We start from the raw sequence: 20,843 nt of genomic DNA, 5'->3' as shown, positions 1-20,843 counted from the left end.
GCTTCACTTTTTATGAAAGGAAATGCCAAACAATCCTGATAGTATTCATATTATTGTCCAGTTCGCATTTTCAGTATAAAAGAAAGTACATTGCATTCCTCCAGCAACGACATTTCTTTGCTTTCACTGATCTAATTAAACTATCAGAAAGTAAACATCACTACCTAATCACTGGTACACATGACCATTGTTACATTTGATCTCTATTGTTCTTTTGTTTGACTTTTCTTACGAGGATTTTAGGTTGCTTGCTTGCAGTGTGATTAGAAAACAAGCTTCGACTTTCGAATCGTGTTTATCGGCTCCTCTGTTATGTGGTTGTTTGAGACATACATTCATGGACTTTCAGATGCTACTCTCACGAAGTCATTTAAACACACAACCGTAAAGATAAGATACAATTGGGCGCCTATGGAGGCAAACTGACGGCGATAGCTTTCCTTCATTCTGTCTGTGAATGTAAAAGAAGCAAGGAGTGACAGACAATGCTGAGAAGAATCGCAAGTTGTGAATAACCAACGGCTTGCCACCTCCACTGTATGATCTCTTAATCGAAGGAGCTCGTATTATTACTTATCCCAAACGCACGACCGTTGTGTTTTGTGATCCCCTTGTACTGTGACATCGCCTTGTGCTGTGATTTCCCAGCAGGTCAATGTTTGTTTGGTGTTGGTGTTACTCCCACGCAAGGCTGCCAACAACAGCAACCTGCAGGTGTGCAATGACAACAGTCCAATTTCACTATGGGTAGTGCTACGGGCTATTGGCGACGATGACGACGAACAATCACAGCACAGATGCAGTGTAATAAACTTTTATTGCCGAAAGGAGCGTATATTTCAGAAGCACCCGAAATCAACAGTCATATGACGGGCTAACAGTAGGGGAGTTCTGTGCGAGGTCCCGCTCGACCGCCAACGATGATGTTCGTCGACGCAGGTACACTATGTGGTAAAAAGTATCCGACACCTGGCTGAAAATGACTTAAAAGTTCGTGGCGCCCTCTATCGGTAATGCTAGAATTCAATATGATGTTGGCCCACCCTTAGTCTTGATGACATCTTCCACTCTCGCAGGCATACGTTCAATCAGGTGCTGGAAGGTTTCTTGGGGAATAGCAGCCCGTTCTTCGCGGAGTACGCACTGATGATAGGTGTCGATGTCGGTCTGTGAGGCCTGGCACGAAGACGGCGTTCCAAAACATCCCAAAGGTGTTCTATAGGATTCAGGTAAGGACTTTGTGCAGGCCAGTCCATTACAGTGATGTTATTGTCGTGTAACCACTCCGCCACAGACAGTGCATTATGAACAGTTGCTCGATAGTGTTGAAAATGCTGTCGCCTTCTCCGAATTGCTCTTCAACAGTGAGAAGCAAGCAGATGCTTAAGACATAAATGTAGGCCTATGCTGAGATAGTGCCACGGGAAACAACAAAGGGTGCAACCCTATTCATGAAAAACACGACCTCACCACAACAGCACCACCTCCGGGTTTTATTATTGGCACTATACACTCTGACAGATGACGTTCACCGGGCATTCCCCATACCCACACCCTGCTATCGGATCGCCACATTGTGCACGGTGATTCGTCACTCCACACAACGTTTTTTCGCTGTTCAATCGTCCAATGTTTACGATCCTTACACCAAGCGAGGCGTCGTTTGGCATTTACCGGCGTCATGTGTGACTTATGAAGAGACGCTCGACCACCATGAAATTCAAGTTTTCTCACGTCCCTCCTAGCTGTCATAGTACTTACAGTGGATCCTGATGCAGTTTGAAATTCCTGTGAGATGGTCTGGATAGATGTCTGCCTATTACACATTACGACCCTCTTTAACTGTTGGCGGTCTCTGTCAGCCAACACACAACGACTGCCTGTACGCTTTTAGGCTATACGTGTCCCTTCACGTTTCCACTTCACTATCACATCGGAAACAATGGACCTAGGGATGTTTAGGAGTGCGGAAATCTCGCCTACAAACGTATGACCCAAGTCACACCCAATCACCTGAGGACGTTCGAAGTCCGTGAGTTCCGAGGAGCGCCCCATTCTGCTCTCCACGATGTCTAAAGACTACTGAGGTCGCTGATATGGAGTACCTGGCAGTAGGTGGCAGTACAATGCACCTAATATGACAATCGTATGTTTTCTGGGGTATCCGGATACTTTTGATCACATAGTGTATTTAGAGCTGCTGCAAATAGTGTCGTGGCGAAACGTCGACGCTGCACCAAATAGCAGGAGAGAAGCTAATAGAGGAAGTGAGGGCCCTGAAGACTGATTATAGTCGCTTCAGCCCGGAACCGCGCGATTGCTACGGTCGCAGGTTCGAATCCTGCCTCGGGCATGGTTGTGTATGATGTCCTTAGGTTAGTTAGGTTTAAGTAGTTCTAAGTTCTAGCGGACTGATGACCTCCGATATTAAATCCCATAGTGCTCAGAGCCATTTGAACCATTTTCGAACAGTTCACGTTTGCATTGTTTAGAGTGACTGACTTACTTATTTCCCGCTGCTCTTATGCACAGCGCAGGGCTTCGGCGAAGCTGCGTCGGAGCACTTGATTTAGGGCGAGGATCTTCAACTCTGCAAATGGCCTGTTCCTGTACGGTCCTCCATGATTTCCTCTCCTTAAAGTCTGTGGGTTTCAGCAGAAAGCTCGTCTCTCCAGAGCATTGTGGTTTTCTGAAGGGTATGTCCGATCCACCTCCACTTCCGTATTTTGATTCGGATGGCAATAGCTTCTTCTCTAGGTCTGTACCAAAGGTCTTCATTGGAGGTCACATTTGGCCAGAAGATTTTAAGAGTCTTCCTAAGAGATATGTTGCAAGACTTGCAAGCTCCTGGCGATTGTAAAGGTAACCTTCCAAGTTTCACATCCGTATAGCAACACTACTTTCACGTTTGTTCTAAAAATTGGCAGTTTAGTTGTTATGCAAATCGTTCTTACCCTCCATAATGGACACAGTTGGATGAAAGCCCCATCCTCCTTTAGGATTCTTCGTCTGACGTCAGCAGGTGCTCCTCCGTCTTCAGTAACTACACACCCAAGAAATGTGCACTCGCTTACCTTCTCAACACACATCATTGTTCAATCTCAGCTTTCTCGTATCTCTTGTATGAATTTTTATTATCTACGTCTTGGCGGCATTCACTTTCAGCCAGTCTTGGCTTCCGAGCGCATACGTATTTTAAATGGAAACATAAATACTAGAACGTGTTTTTCCAACTCGGAAGCACGGTAGAGTTTATGTCACTGTTTGAGAGGTCACATCGTTGTTGATCCTATGGTAACAATGAAAGAAAAGGTAAATGGTAAGGTCCAAGAAATCATTTTAGATGGTTACGTTTATTCAGTAGCGCAAGTATTGTTCTCGGTAGATCATCACACGTTACAAGAAGATAATTCCTACTTTCAGACGGTTGGAAAGATCCAAAATTTTTTGATGGATATGAAGAGTAAATGATACCATTTCTCTCGCCTCCGGGACGTTAGGCCCTGTATAGTTTTCACTGGAATCTTATACCATTCTTCCTGCATAATAGTGGCAAGTTCAGGTAACGCATCTTTCTCTCCAAAACAGACCACAAAGGCTCAATAACATTGAGCTCTCGTGACCGTGGTGGCCAGGTGAGAAGTGACAGTCCATTGTCGTCCTCTAAAACCAGTCCTGGACGATGCGAGCCTTGAGAACAGGGACCTTTTCGTCTCGGAACATAGAATCACCATTGGGGAACAAACAGTATACCACGGCACGGACCTGATGAACCAAAACGATCCGATAATCCATAACAGTAACACGACACGACCTTGCAGAGTAGCCATAAGAATCATGGAATACCACGATATGGCTGTCCAAATCATGACTGAACCCTCTCCGTGTTTCACTCCTGGGGCGTAAACTCGGGCAGGAGTTGGAAATAGTGTTCAACAAGACTCATCCGACCAAATGACGTTGTTCGACTGGTCTATAGTCCAGATTTTGTTGCTTCGGCACCATGTTTTCCTGCTATGGGCACTTGCATCACTGACCGATTTTGAAATTCTAGCGCGCCCTACAATTCCCTACTTATGAAGCTCCCTTCCTTTTGTTTTGGCGTTGAAAGGATTCGCGAATGCGACACACAGTTCTGCAGCGACTTTTGCAGCTGCTTTATTTATTGTCAAAATCCTCTTCAATGACAGTCTGTCACGATCACTCAACATACATTCTCGTTCACATTATGACTTTACGGATTGAGTCTTTCCGGTTTCCCTGCATGCGGTATAAATCTTCGAAACGGAGCCTCTTGAAACAACAAACACTTCGCCCCCCTTGGTTACGGAAGCATCCACCATACCAGCTTCAAACAATCTGCTCACGTTTGAATTGATTTAACTCCGACAGAATCCATTCACAACTATACCTAACATTGTTCTGACGACGACAGACACCTGAAACGCATTGAGGACACTGTACAGGCGCCTTTCGTGATCAAATACAACAGTGCAACATGCACACTTGGCTAAAAAAATGGCTCTGAGCACTATGGGACTTAACTTCTGCGGTCATCAGTCCCCTAGAACTTAGAACTACTTAAACCTAACTAACCTAAGGACATCACACACATCCATGCCCGAGGCAGGATTCGAACCTGCGACCGTAGCAGTCGCGCGGTTCCGGACTGAGCACCTTAACCGCGAGACCACCGCGGCCGGCACACTTGGCTAGCATCTGCATTTATGTCAAAGCATGCATTTCTCGTTGTGTTTCCATATTTTTGTCCAACCACTGTATGCATTGCTGGGCATTAAAATTCTTAAACCATAAAGGCAACATTCAACAAACATCAAATTGGAATGAAATTTACTAGATACTTCGATATGCAAATGATTAATATTTCAGTTTAACTGCAGACAGCTGGTAGTACTATCAGCATCTACATTCTGCATATAATGAAAGATTAGGCAGCGGGTTTTTCATTTTGAAATCGCATTTGAATGTTGGTGTTTCTCAGAAATTTGAGTTATGCCTTGTGCGAGAAGGAGCAATGTCTACCAGCACATGTCAGAATTCCCACGATAATGCAGCTCGCATTAGTAAATATTCCATTCCGTCGCGCGAATTTGGATTAGATGGGGTTAGGAGGCCCACGAGAGATCTCAGTCGCCCCAGGCTACGTAGTGACATCAAAGTCACACATGTCTCCTAACACTATGACCACTGCGCAACAAGAGTGGTGCTTTTCAGAAGGGGCTACATGTACTTGCTTTCCTGCAGATACAGTTCTGCTGCGGTACGGATAACAGATGTATGATAGTGTGCGATCGAAATGGAGTCGCAACTGGAAACACTCTCGAAAGTTGAAGTACACGATTCTTGTGGACAAAACGCCTAAATTGCGTACAGATTCACCGTTTACTGGCGGTATGTCGGACTAACGCAAGGTCAAGTCCATCCGTAGTGAAACAGCGCGAACAATTTGACCATTTCTGCACAGACATGAATGCTGCTGATCGGCAGTAATGAAAGCTTTTGCACCACGCGACTTCCGTCTTTCCGGCAAGCTGAAAGAACGTCTGATTTTCCAACGATCCAACGATGAGGACGTTCACACAGTGATTCTCGAATTGTTCTGTGTCCAAGGAGAGGAGTTCTGTCGTCGAGGTACTGAACGATTGGTTGAACGTTGTGATCGTCGTTTACGGATATTTGGTGACTATGTTGGGAAAGAGTGTAAAGTATATGTGTGACTTTGAAGTGTTGTGAAGCATTCAATAAAAGTTACTGGGGTTGTCATAATAATCCGTAACTTACTTTTTGAGGTTCCCTCGTACTGTCTATTGCTCGGCCATGCAGGATCGTACACGTTCATGTACCTTGACACAGAAAATGAGCTTCTTTGTTGCAAGACAACTATGCACTCAAAGTGCAGAACCACGACGTCTGCTCAGTGACCATTCTTGAGGTTTCCGTTGACGCGGCAGCAGAGAGAGGAGCGCCGACAATAGTGTGTCCGTCGACAACACTGAATTCAGGGAATTCCTCACCTCAGCCTTTCAGACGAGTGTGGAGGCTACGAGGAGATCGAACGTTGCCAGATCGCTTTCACCATTATCATAAATGCCCAACATGCTGTGTGATTGTATAGGTTGGCATTGGGTACAGAACGCGATCGCCTATGTTTCGCATGCTGGTGATTTGGGTAGCATGTGTTACATTCCTGACAAGCTAAGGCTGATGGCTATACCTTATTTCCGAGGTCTCAGTCACATTATCTTTCAACAGGATACCACAAGACTGCATGCTGCCCGTGCTATCTCGACCTGTCTCGATGCAGAGGATGTTCGAGTGTTGGGCTGGGGAGCACGGTCTCCAGATCTCTCATGCAATAAAGACGTCTGGTGACGGACAGGCGAGGGAGTGGCCTACTACCGTTCGCCAACCACTACAATAGATGAACTTTCGCACAGTGTTGAAGCAGCACGGAATGTCGTACTCCTGCTTGTCATTCTTGCCCGACTTCACCACTCTCTGTACAAAATTCCGTACCCTGTACACTCGCAAATAACCTATAGTTTAGTCGAGTAGACTGATCTGCAAAACCTAAGGACGAGATAGTTAAAGTAACATAATACATTAACTACTCGGTGGAAATGAACGAAAGTGAAGGAACATGTTTTCAAAGATCTCTCAAACGTCCACAGAAAGTTGGACGTGACATGGCGTGACGTCATCGTGACTACAGTGCCACACTGGGTGGCCCTGCGACACGAGGCAGTTGAAGGACCTGGAAACGACGGTGTGTGTCAATCAGCAAGCAGTTTCGTACACTGTGGTGGTCCTCTTCATTACAAAAGTGTCCTGACACAAAGAATCATCGGAACAAAGTGCGACGGGTGTAGCCCAGGAGTTTGGAGCTGCTCGTAGCACTGTTTCACGTGCATGCGGAGCGTTCTGAACCACAAGCACTGCTGCCCAAAAGAGGGGAGGTGGTCGACCACAGTCAGCTGTAGTACAGCTGTTCTCTTCGTCCGACGATTGGTTTATTGTGTTCTGTTGACACCCGCTCATCAGTGGCACCGTTTGCAATGGTGCCAAGAGCATAGCGATGGGCCTAACGAGGAATGAGGGTTCGTGCTCTTCTCGGATGAGAGCAGATTCACTCTCAGAAGTGATTTTGGACATACTCTCATATGGCGAGATGTGGGAACAGGTAATGTACCGAGGAACATTGTGGAACACGATCGTTTTGGTCGTCCAGGTCTTATGGCGTGGGAAGCATAATGTTGCATGGGGGTATTGATTTCCAAATCTTTGAAAAGGATACTCTCACCACTCAACGTTATTAAGAGGCTGTACTTCTTCCCCTTGTTCTTCTTTGAAGGGGTGCGTTCGTCCCCAAATTCATTTTTATGGATGACAATGTGCGACCGGGCCGAGCTGCACAGGTGGAGAAGATCTTGGAACCAGAGGATGTTCGGTGAATGGCCTGACCTTCCCGTTCCCCCGACTTAAATCTCACAGAGCGCGCGGTAGGGAGATGTATTGCTGCACGTCGACGTGCACCATCGACCACCCAACTGCTGTCAACGCCGCTGGCGATGGAACGGAACGCACTAACACAGGAACTCTTTAGCAAACTTGTGGCCAGAGTAGGAGCAGGTAAGAGATCATCCACTGCTGTCTTGGCGAACCATGGTCCGCCTTTTGTAATGTCCAGGGGATCATCAGTGAAATTGTTGTCTTTGAATAAAAATGTTATTTCAGTTCGCCTCATTGCGTGTTTCTTTCAATTGCCTTCTGTACTACATTGTTGCAGTTCTTTCTGTGTATGGGCCAAGTTTCATTGAGCTACGTTGCTTGTTAGTGACACATCATGAGAGTCACGTCCCTCCTCAAGTTTTGCAGACCAGTGTATACGAACAATAAATATAAAATTTTAGATTTCTGCTATCCTTCTTTGTGTAATTTTGCTGCCCAGTAGCATAGCACAGTGTACCAACAATAAGTGACAAAGGTTTAAGAGAGATGCTGTACATGTAAGGCCAAGAGCGTCCAGACTTGTGTGACCAGAAAGGCTAGAGCTACGCCGAGCTGGAACAGTGAAAAGCCGAATTGGAAACGTGGAAGTAAGTACGAGTATACTAGGTCGATGGTGCGGCGCACAATATCTGCATGTTTGTAAACTATAAGAGGGCAGAACGATCGATGCTAATCACGCAGATTTATCGTAGTGTGACATTTCACTTCGTGCAGTGCATACTGCTGCGGCAGTGGAACTAGAGCGGAAACAGTGGATTAAAGAGGATCGATGACAGCGACGAGCAAGTAGAGGATCACACAGTGCGACTACAGTTCGAGACGCAGCCATCCTGTCCGTGAGGCGTCGGCGGGCCGTACAGTACGGCCTCAGTGTTGGCTCGACGCTGCGTCACCGTCCCTGTACGCCTCAGTTGTCCAATGCCGTCTACTGCTGGTTGGGCAGTGAGTATGCATGCCATTGTCTCGGCCTCCAGTTGCCAGAAACCACTACCCCTCAGGGCGTAAAGAGCCTGCTAACACCGTCACAAGCAGGCTGAGTTTTAAAACTTAGGGTTTCCGAGCCAAACCACATTGAACCAGTTCTGCAGCGATGATCGCATAAAAATTAGACGCTATCGTGGTGACCTTAATTTGGTATCCATGCCATTGGATACAATATCAAATCCTGACTCCTACTAACGAGGACAATCTGAGCAGAACTTCTACATCGGCAAGTTAATCAGAGATGCCAGTGATCGGGTGGCACAATAGCACAAAGCCAAACTACAAATCCAAATGCCTGCAGTTCAATCGCCAGTCAGTCATAGGATTTTTATCTGTCACTTATCATGTCTTTCACTTTCGATATGCGTAACGGTTCGGAGCTAACGCTAAACTCTAGAACCCGCCATAATTTGCTGGGTAAATTAGTTGAAAGGTCGGAGGAAGGCAACGGCATACCACCTCCTACAGGACGGTGTCTAGTACGGCACCGTGGTGTTCAAACCAACCTTCCAGTAGATGACAGCCTTACTATTTTTTTTACTGACCTCATAAAGTGAATCGGAAGCGAGAGCCGGAATTGAACTCACATTCAGTAGTGATATCAAAGAATATCATTATCGCCTTGTCCCTGTCTCCTTAATACATCTGCCCCCAAGATCCACACACTCGCGCAGCACGGGTGGAGAAGGATTACTCAAGTCTCCCGCTCAAAATTATGTGTTCAGCACAACATTTTCCGAGAAAAACTTCCTCGTGAGAACGTTAGATATGCGACGGTGGAGAATTTTGCCTACAGAATTCAAACCCTGCGTGCTACTGAAGTTCAAGGGGACAATCTGTTCGTCAGTGTACACTATGAGAATGAAAAGGAAACAACAATGGGAACAGAACTGCGGCAGTCGTGTATTTTGACCAGGTTTGTGCGGAAATTAACACCTTGTAATGAAGGAGAGCAATATTCCAGCTAATCAGAAAGAATATAGCTAAAAGTTACCATATACAGGCAGCACCGAAGAAAAAGTTACTTTGATTTGGATATGTAGAACAAATATTCTGGCACGAGACGCCCAAAACGAAGGAACTGCTCGGTTGGGAGTATACGGTGTGCAGACCCCCGACTTCTGTCAACAATGAATGCAGTGCACAGCCCAGCAGACAGTGCTATGGTAGATATATGGATGCTGGACGAACAGCGATTCCATAAGCTGTGTGCATGCGAGAAGATCTGCTATCCCTATAACCGTAAATAGCTCCTAAGCACATTCCTGTTCACATTTTTTAAACTATACTCGAGTCTAATAGCCAGTAGTACGACCTTTGAGAGGGAATCTCACGTTTGGTTTTGTAATTGTTCAAACACCATTTATCATTCATGATGACAATAAAATCTTGATAATTTCCCTGACAGACTGGGTTAAATCGGTCCCAATATCCAAGTTTTTGGCATGTATATGTTTATTTTAGGAGATGTTTAATCTTCTGATCCCACACCACGGCACATAACGCCCAGGAATCAGTTTAAATTACTCCAATTCTGCTCAAATTATAACCTAAGTTGACCAGTCATTTAGGAGACGCTTCAAGCTGGAGATATAGCCTCTCCATTGTCGCACTTTGACGTGGCAATGCCCTTCTTCTAAGAACGAAGAACACTACTGCTTTCTTTGCCGGCGGTCAACTGATGCCTCGCCCGTGGAACAGATCTAACATGTGGTTTACGGGCAACTGGCTTGTCAGTGTCCAACAGCAGTCACTGTCGACGCTTAAAAAAATATACGGACCATATATAGGATATTCCCGAGGTATTTATCCAGATCATTGCCATTTACATATCACAATCTATTTAGGTTTGTCGCACAACGTGGGATTTTCCACACCATAGTAAATTCTCAAAATCAGAGGCTAAGCACGGTTTTGTAATGCTCATCACTTGTACGAAAGGACTTCAAAAATAAGATACTCATGTCGTCCCGTGCTAAGACCTACGCTCAACAAGCGTGGTGCGTTCTCAGGAGACAGTCTGTGTTTCGGTTTCCCTGCAGACATACCTCTGTCGGGGTACCGATAACATTTGCATCACAGTGTGCGAGGGAAATGGCACGACAACTGGAAATGTACTGCAAAGTTGAAGTACGCGGGACAGTACAATTATTGTGCGCAAAACGTCTAAATCGCCCACAGATTTACTATGAAACTCTGACGCAAGATGGACCAAATGCAATGTCATGCCCAACAGTAGTGAAATGGTGCCAACAGTTTGACCAAGGCCGCACAGACGTGGGCGATGCTGATCGGGAAGGAAGGCCATCGACGTCGACCACAGACGACAATGTCAGGAAAACGAGGAACTGATTCGCAGCAATCGCAAAATTTCCAACGGTAAGGGCGTTCACATGGTGATTCTAGAATGACCAAGTAGCGGATTTCTGTCCTCGAGGTATTGAATGATTGGTAGAACGTTCCTACAGTTGTTTACACAGACTTGGTAACTATGTTGAAAAGGAGTGTCATGTACCGGTGCCGTTTTGAAGTCTACTGTAGGATTCAATAAAAGTTACATGACCTCTCATAATAATGTGCAACTAAGTCCCCTTGTATATTATCACACAGCTGATTTCCATTTTAAAGATCCTTTTGGTCACACTTATCCTTTTCTGAACTGAAATTTTCACGAACATTTGTGAGTTTGTACACTGGAACATTGTCTTTGCAGTGTTCCAAACTCTATTCCACTTATTTCCGCCAAACATGTTTGAAGATGCTTCTTTTCAGTTCATTATTTCAGTTCTCTGTCTCCCAATAAACACAGCTGAAACTACTGTTAGAAGCTGTTCAAATTCGTATAAAACAACGCTCAACAACTGCTATATTTAGAGTAAAAGAGCACGAGTGCAGGACGTTGCAGTCAGGACGGAGACTAAACGAGACAAGTGAGCGCAAAGCATATAGCTATCCAGAAGAGATTTTCACTCTGCAGCGGAATGTCCGATGATACGAAACTTCCTGGCAGATTAAAACTGTGTACCGGACCGAGACTCGAACTCAGGACCTTTGCCTTTTGCGGGCAGGTGCTCTATCCCTGAGCTATCCAAGCACAACTCACGACCCCTCCGCACAGTTTTAATTCTGCCCGTACCATGTCTCCCACCTTCCAAATTTCACAGAAGCTCTTCTGCGAAACTTGCAGAAGTAGCACTCCTGGAAGAAAGGATATTGCGGAGACATGGCTTAGCCACAGCTTGGGGGATGTTTCCAGAATGAGATTTTCACTCTGCAGCGGAAGAGCTTCTGTGAAGTTTGGAAGGTGGGAGACAAGGTACTGGCGGAATTAAAGCTGTGGGGACGGGTCGCGAATCGTGCTTGATTAGCTCAAAGGTGAAATTCCAGGAATCGAGCTAGCTGTTTCCTTGTAATGAACACGTGGTCAACTTCGCGTCATCAGTTTTGGTGGGGGACACGGAAAGAGCCTCCAAGGAGAGTGTGCGTGCGCTTAGCGCTTTACATACATTCTAGCGTTCCCTGGGCAACGGTTGAAACTACCCTCAACCGACTAATCTGTCCGCTAAAGTAGTGTTGCGATGTGCGCTAGAAAAAGCGCAGGAGCTTCCTCAAGACCAAAATTGACAATAATGACCATAAACATTGAAGGCTTATCAACCAGCAAAGAAGGACTTCTACAAACTAGGTGTCAGGACATAAATCGTGGTGTTTTGTGCATGCAAAAAACGCACAGTGATATTACCTGACGAAGACCATCATGTAACTTCAGCCCCCCAGTGAATTTTCAAAATCAGGACACTTATTTTGTCGTGGGTGACTTTAACAGCCATAGTAGCGTATGGGGCTAAGAGGATGATAATGTAAACGGAGAGGACTTACTGCAGAAGATTAACTCTCTTACATGACTGCAAACTACCAGCTTCATTTAATAGCAGCCGCTGGAAAAGGGGATATAATCCCGACCAGCGACACTGTTTCCCGCCGCTGTGTGAAGACTGCATCATTACCTGTATCTGGCACCCAACGCAGGCCAATCTGCTATCAGGTGTTTGCAGCTATCAAACCACGGGTGATCCCGTTCTGTAGGCGGTTCAAATCTAAGAAGGCCAACTGGAAGAGTTTTGCGGAAATTCTGGATGAGACAACACTTAAGATTGAACCTGTGAGACACTCCTACAACCGTTTTGTAGAAGCTGTGAAGAAGTGCTTTCGCGGTTCGATCTCCCAAGGCTGCCGGACAACATACATTCCGTGTACGAATGAAGAATTAACGTCAAAACTGGAAGAATACCTTAGACTGTTTGCTGGAGACCCGTTCAACACGGATACAGTAAAACTGGGACAGACACTGTTCCAGGAATTGGCGAAAGCCAAACAAAACTGATGGATTGAAACAGTAGAGAGCATTAGCATGTCCAAGAGCAACAGAAAAGCTTGTTAACTACTCAAACGACTCAGTATTGACCCCTGTGTCGCCAGAGACCCAACGTTACCCCAAATGAAGTCGCCCACCAGGTGCAGCTGAATGGGAAAACTGAAGGAAGAAAGAAAAAAACTAGGGATAACCTGGCAACATCCACAAACGAAAGTGCTGTCCGCTAAGTTTACTTCGGAAGAACTGAAAGCTGTTATTAAAAAGTGTAAACACGGCAAGGCGCCGGAAGTTGACGATTTATTGGTGGAGCAGATAAAACATTTTGGGCCTACGACTATGGGATGGCTACTGCAGTTCTATAATAACTGCTTAACAAGACAGCAGATTCCTAAAATCTAGAAAAGGACAAAGATCATCGCCATATTTGAACCCGGCAAGCTCCGTGTATCTCTTTTGTGTCACCTTTACAAAACCCTCGAAAGAATGTTGCTCACTCGTCTCAGCCCTGTCACCGAGCCGCAGCTGATTCCACAAAAAGCTAAATTTAGACCAAACAAAAATTGTACAGCACAAATACTCAGTCTGACACAAAATATCGAGGATGGTTTTGAACATGGTCTCGTCACTGGAGCAGTATTCGTGGATCTCTCCGCAGCTTATGCTACTGTGCGGCAAAAAATCATTTTGCACAACTAACGGGAGATTATGAATTTACCAGCTTCAGATCCATAGATTCTACGTAGAACAAGGCGGCAAGAAAAGTAGACGGAGACTGCAAAATAGCAGTCTGCCTCAAGGCAGCGTCCTAGCACCAGCCTTGTGTTTCATTTATACTAACGATCAGCCATAACCTCTTAACACAAAAAGTTTCGTCTATGCTGACGATCTGGCACTAATATCTCAAGCAAAAGACTTCGAAGCAGTAGAGAGACATCTAACAAATGGGATTCACACTCTCGCGGCATACTATCAAAATAATTACCTGAAAACGAATCCAGCTGAAACTCAAGTATGCGCTTTTCATCTAAGAAACAAAGACGCCAACAGAAAATTTAGTTGTATGGGATAGCATGAAGCTGGAGCACTGTCACAATCCAATATACCTGGGGGCCACGCTGGACCGTGTGCTGACATTTAGAAAGCACTGCCCAAATACAAAACAAAAAGTATACGCCCGCAATAACATCATCAGAAAGCTCACAAGTAGCGGATGGGGTGCCCAACCGACAGTACTCAGAACATTGGCACTTGCAATATGTTACTCTGCCGCTGAATAAGCCTCCCCTGTTTGGTACAGTTATGTTCATGTCTCAACGAGACATGTAGAATAACATCAGGATGCCTGAGAGCATCGCCTACCTACAAACTCTACAGTCTCCCGGGGACAGCTCCACCAGATATAAGGTGGGAAGTTTCCACGAACACAGAGAGAAGCAAAGCGGAACTAAACGCAGCTCACTCGCTGCATGGACACCAACCTCCCCAAGCAGGCTGAAATGTAGAAAGAGCTTTCTAAAAATTTCCATCAAAGGCACTACATCACAGTCAATGGCACGACAAAACCTGTGGGCAACCAGAAACGCAAATATCGCATCATGGATCCCATCTTCGGAAGCCCTCCCCCCAGGTAGAAACCTGCAGTGGAAAACGCGGAAGTCCCTCAACAGACTAAGAAGTGGTGTGGGTAGACCACAGGATAATATGGCCAACCTGAACTACCGTGGGGACCCATCAACTGCATGCAAATCTGGACCCGAACAAACCACCAAGAACATGTACGGCTGTCCTCAGTGCCCAGTTTCCTGCAGGCTGGATGACCTGTTGTGGGCCAGGGACAATTCCGTCGAGGTCGCTAATTTCTGGTCTGGTCGTATTTGGTGTTTGTGGTCTGTATATATATAAATATCATTTATGGCTCTGTTTGCCTCACACTGTAACTATATTTCCTTTGTATGTATTAATTTTGTGTAATTAGTCTGTTTTTCTCCTTTTGTCTAGTTTTATACAATGCTTTTGACACGAGTAGACAAATAAAATCAGCTGTGGTGGATATTATTACATTTGAACACAGCTTACATATTTCACAGTTTCATGAAAGAGTGTTGTCCGAAAAGCAAAGTCTCTTCCCATTCTCTCTAGAGGCGATTGTATGGTATGTAGCTGCAAATGATTGACTGTAGTAAAAGAATAAATACCTGCTTCTAATTAGGTACCTTGTCGGTTGATATGATGTGTTAATAGGGGAATAAATAATTTAGACTGCAGAGATATTGCCAAGTAAAAGAGATTATAGGAACAGTGTTTTTCACATCCCACTGTTCATCACAAATGAAGTTTTTGGTTCAGGTATTATTTTCTGAACAATTACATTGATGTATAAGTACGAGCCCAGGACGCGTAAACGCTTCCACACTGTTTCCACTGTCGTGGATGATTCTGAACTACGCAGATACATTTATGCCACATACGAGGGTGAGTCAAATGAAAACCTTCAATATTTTTAAAAAATATTACTTATTGTGCAGAAGTGGTACAAAGCTGCATCACTCTTCAACATAATATCCCCCACGCTCAATACAAGTCCTCCAGCGCTTACAGAGTGCATAAATTCCTTTAGAAAAAAATTTGTTTTGGTGGTCCGCGCAACCACTCATGCACCGCGTGGCGTACCTCTTCATCGGAACGCAACTTCTTTCCTCCCATTGCATCTTTGAGTGGTCCAAACAAATGGAAATCACTTGGGGCAAGGTCTGGTGAGTATGGTGGATGAGGAAGACACTCAAAATGCAGGTCTGTGATTTTTGCAACTGTTGTACGGGCAGTGTGGGGCCTAGCATTGTCATGTTGCAAAAGGACACCTGCTGACAGAAATCCTTGTCGCTTTGATTTGATTGCAGGCTGCAGATGATTTTTTAGGAGATCTGTGTATGACGCACTGGTGACAGTGGTCCCTCTAAGCATGTAATGCTCCAAAATGACGCCTTTTCCGTCCCAAAAGAGAGTCAGCATAACCTTCCCTGCTGATGGTTCTGTTCAAAACTACTGTGGTTTTGGTGATGAGGAATGGCGTCATCCCTGGCTCGCTGTCTTCGTTTCCGGTTGGTGGAAGTGAACCCAGGTTTCGTCCCCAGTAACGATTCTTGCAAGTAAGCCATCACCTTCTCGTCCAAAGCGCCAAAGAAGTTCTTCACAAGCATCAACACGTCGTTCTCTCATTGCAGACACTTTGTGAAACTGGAGCACATCATGCAGAATGTGGTGTGCTGATCCATGACTAATCTGTAAACATGCTGCAGTGTCATTCAGTGTCAGTTGGCGGTTTTCCTTCACTATGGCTTCAACTGCTGCAATGTTCTGTGGAGTCACAACTCGTTGTGGCTGACTTGGACGAAGAGCATCTTCCACTGAAGTCACACCATTTGCGAACTTCCTACTCCATTCGTAGACTTGCTGCTGTGACAAGCATGCATCACCGTACTGAACCTTCGTTCGTCGATGAATTCCAATAGGTTTCAGACCTTCACTGCGCAAAAACCTAATAACAGAACGCTTTTCTTCCCTGGTGCAAGTCACAAGTGGGGCGGCGATCTTTATACTGATACTGCGGCGGTATGTGTGAATCTATCTGCACTATGCTGCCACCTACAGGCCATTCATTCTGCATGCTGTTTGTAGCACGCTTACCAACTTACAGGATAACGGCGAGAATTTCGATTTGTTATTACGGATTTAAGGTTTTCATTTGACTCACCCTCGTACTAACAAAATACGTCTGAAAACTCAGACTATTTGAAAAATTAACCACAGATGTCAAATGAAATTTTTTAGGTAAAGATTATTTTGTAATTGAATATGAATGATCGGAGGGAAATAATTTAGGCGGTGTGAAATCTGGAAAGAGCAATGTGTTTGAGGTACATGTTTGTATACTGGTTATGTTTCTACATCGACGTTGCCAGCGGCAGTTAACGGAAAGAAGTCCTCTACATCTGTCATACGTGCACAGTGAATTCCGTAACGAGTTGCACGAAGTCAATGGTGTATGAAACTCTAATAGAAAGAGAAGGGGAGCTGGGTGCTAGCGGCCTAGATGAGGGTCGCATTGTACAACGGAAAAATGTATGAGAATATTTGAATGAGCCTGTCAAAAATGTACGCCCTGTCGTAATGCATACATTGTGACTGACTGACGTCATCACTTTGTGCAGTTTATATGATCTGAAGTTGTCATTATAACGTGTAAGCTGTTAATCTCAATAAGAAACTAAATCCCGGGTGGTTACAATTAAAGTGCTGCTACTCAGAGAGGTCCAGTGTGTGCTTTAATTATCGTAAGGCAGCGAAACTTGGTTGATAGTCTGGTGCGTTACTGAGGAACCGATTTACGCTGAAAAAAAAATAGTTCCAATTTCGACCACAGGGTGCAAATCTGGCGCTGTGAATGCAAGAAAGACGTATAGAAGTGTTTCCATATGTAATGGATTAGAGGCGACACTTGGGCAGAAAAGGTCAGACAAGTGAGAAAGGCATAATGTTGATTTTATCATTAATCGCCACTTACACACTTCGTTCTATATGAGTACCGGAGACGTCGATGAGATGCTATACAGCGTCAGATTTGCTTCTCGTGGGCAAAATTGGAACCAAGTTCCGCTGCCTTATGATAATGCAGCCCACACTGGACCTCCATGAATAGCTGCACTTGAATTATAATCCCACGGTACTAATTTCTAACCATCCGTTCCTAATATCAAGAAACTAACTTCAGGGCCTTCAAGAATCTGTATAATTTTGCTTTTGAATATTCTTGATACACTGTACTGCAGAAGAGAGCTGTAAAACATTTGGTTCGCAGCAGTGGAACGATACCGAACTTCAAAACAACATACTTCACGCTTAAAGCATGGAAACGTGTCCTCATTCTTGGCCACACTGATGCCTTCTCGAGATCGAAGGGGACTGGAGTCCGATCAAAAATCCTGTTTCATGGCAGACGTATAGTGCTTTCGCCACTCTGCTTCTCCTCTGTAACATAGGATGGTGTCGCTCTGCGTCACTTACATCCGCAAGAGAAGGTTTCAATTATTCATTGCGTAACTCGCGAGAGGCCCTGCACTTTTTCCGGCTGTCACACGCTGCAGAACGACTCTGCCAGTACTTCTCTCCTACTTCCAAACTTAACAGAATCACTCTTGCTTATATTGCTGGACCATCTCTCTTGGAGGGGAGGATATGACAGATTGGGGGCTTACTCACAGAATGAATCATTCACTCTGCAGAGCAGTATGTTTTAACCCACCAGGAAGTTTCAAAACAGCGCACACTCCGCTGCAGACGAACGACTCATTCTGAACTTATCTCGGACTTTTATATCTGCCAACAGACATAATCCTTACCTCCAGAACACCACGCCATAAAATTTAAGAACCAAGTCCAGAGTTAACACATAGTTGCAAAAGCTGCTCAGAGTCGATAGTTCCGTTTGTTTTCGTACATTGTAGTGCCTGTAGTTTAATTAAAAGAACGCCGCACGCAAACAAACAATAGCTGTCCATTAGCCTGTCGAATCCCTGTTCTGTTTTACACAGAACACACCAAATTGACTTTCGCTTCCAACTAAGTCACCCCAGAAAAAACGAAGCAACAACTGAATCAATTATAACACAGAATACTTCTCACAACTTAAAATTCGTATCGATATTATCAGTACATCCTGCAGTCTGAAATTGGTTCTTCAACTGTACACCGATTAAGAGTGTCCTCCAACATTCCCGATCCTCACAGATATTTCAACTTAAATCTTCCATATCTTTTCTTCAGACTTTTAACTGTAAGTTTCAAACGTTTGATTTCCATTCGATTGCAAAAGGTGACTCTGTGTCAATGAGTCTCAACAATGTTATTTGGTCACGACTGCAGAAACGCATTTGTTGGATATCAGACACGTAGACATGAAGTAAAGGTGCTACCATCAAATCTAATGATGAAAGTGAACGGAGAATAAATGTTGTGGAGCAGTTGGGAGTAAAAATTAACTGGAAAATAAAAACACTGCTTGAGGATTGAGACAATAAACGACTGGGAAAAGTAAAAGTACAGTAATACTTGCTCAAAAAGGAAATCGCCTGGGACTAAAATAATTTTGCAAATTGGACAAGTTTCTGGATTATACAAAACTCACTGGGCTACATAAAATTTGTGAGGTATCATGTACAAAAGTACAGTAAAAAATTTTAATTATGCGTATACTGTATTTACGTACCTTCACTGCAGCACAGTAGATGTTCATTTACTGAATATTGGACAGTAGAACACTGGACAATTACACTAATCGATAAATAACGCAGCATTTCTATATTTTTACTCGAACTTTAAATTCGTTTATTATTGTATGTACATATATATTATTCCCATGTTTATTTGTTTTACCACTTTTATCGCGACATATCAAGGTGGGAAACTTGTTTTAATTTCCTGTTCAAAATTATTTTTCTAGGCAATGTGACCCAGGAGGCAAAATCCGTGAATAGCAGAAGATTAAATTTAAACAGAACAGAAGATAATGACTACAATGGTTCATGCAGATTCCTAGTAAGAAACCACAACTTATAAATGAACTCTTTGCACCATTACAGTAGTTCCAACAAGTTGAGAGAATTTGTGTGCGTTGCAAATTGCATAACATCGTTTTGCATATAATGGATTCTTCAGACGTATTAATTTTTCTAGAGACATCATTTTGCTTCTCTTCTTCTTCCTTTGCTTCTTCTTCATCATCCTCTGTGTTATGGATTTCTGTTAAATCTGTTGCTCAAGTGGAAGTGGAGTGAGCTGACAGAAAGTCATCACTTCGAATGTAATCATCTGCACTACATGAAACGTTTAGCATTTTCATTAATCATGCATAAAAATGGGTCATTATTTCTAGTAGTAGGTTAGCAAAAATAATAAGCTAGGTTGTACGTTGCGTAGAAGTTTCAAACCTCTGTTAATTTCCTGAAATAACGGATGAAAAATACCGCTTTTTTTGTTTTGTTTTCAACACTGTCTGCATAAGTCATTTCCACACTCCGTAAGATTAACAACTGATTACGCTATTCCTCTGTAAGTAACGCCACCAGTCAGGAGGAGCAACGGCATTTTGTTGACATGTGACGCACTGTTTATACGGAAATGCGAATAATAACACTCTCTGGAAGCATAACTCTCGAGTATCAGTGTACAGTAACCTGCCCAATCTGACCGTCCAGAAGCATCTTTTGCAAGGAGAGAAGACACTAGGAAAGCTGGCTAAGCTGCACGTCTGTTTACCTGCTGTGAGGGAGGCAGCAGGTGGCCGCGTACGCTTGCTGGCTCGCGTCCGCGGCGACTGAGCCCCGCCAGCGAGCAACTGCTGCTTCCGACATCAGCGACGCTGTGGCTGTTCGGGTGATGACGTCAGCGCCGCCGACGCGCGCCGCCGTGCGGTGCGGCGCGGTGGTGCAGGTAACAACATCTGGGACATCGGCGGCCGTTGCCCCTTGATGGACCTGGTCCCAGCTGTGTGTGTGTGTGCGCGCGCGCGCGCCCAGATTATCGCTTTCTCCAGCAATTCGTGTGCACAAGTGGCGGGACTCCCACGGTGAAAGCCTCTCCTGTTCCACAGTGCCGAAAAGGATGTAGAAGTGAACAAAAATTTGGAATCACCAAAAACGCAACACATTACCATGCGTAATACGGTGCGGACAAGCGTTGGCTATCAAAACAATTTCCAGTCGTCTCGGGTTGGATAATCGCAAGTCCTGGATAGTTTTCAAAAGAATCTTGTACCACTCTTCATGCAAAATAGTGGCACGTTCTGGTAGCAATGACGGAGGTGGATACCGATCGTGCGCCCTTGTCTTCAAAGTACACCACAAAGGCTCAATAACATTGAGATCTGGCCACTGTGGTGACCAGGGGAGATACGACAATT

General features: G+C 44.6%; 1 protein-coding gene across 1 annotated transcript in view; it reads right to left on the bottom strand.

Moving 5' to 3' along the window:
• Positions 1–20,303, bottom strand: part of LOC126457953 (multiple inositol polyphosphate phosphatase 1) — a 311,376-nt gene extending 291,073 nt beyond the window's left edge. The window contains exon 1 of the mRNA XM_050094684.1: positions 20,201–20,303. The gene's annotated coding sequence lies outside the window, so the exon portion shown is untranslated. The remainder of the gene's footprint in view (positions 1–20,200) is intronic.
• Between the last annotated feature and the right edge of the window lie 540 nt (positions 20,304–20,843).

The sequence above is a fragment of the Schistocerca serialis genome, chromosome 2, assembly GCF_023864345.2.
Source record: "Schistocerca serialis cubense isolate TAMUIC-IGC-003099 chromosome 2, iqSchSeri2.2, whole genome shotgun sequence".
Taxonomy (NCBI): domain Eukaryota; kingdom Metazoa; phylum Arthropoda; class Insecta; order Orthoptera; family Acrididae; genus Schistocerca; species Schistocerca serialis.
The sequence above is the reverse complement of the archived record's forward strand: the minus strand, read 5'-3'. Positions and strand labels throughout refer to the sequence as shown.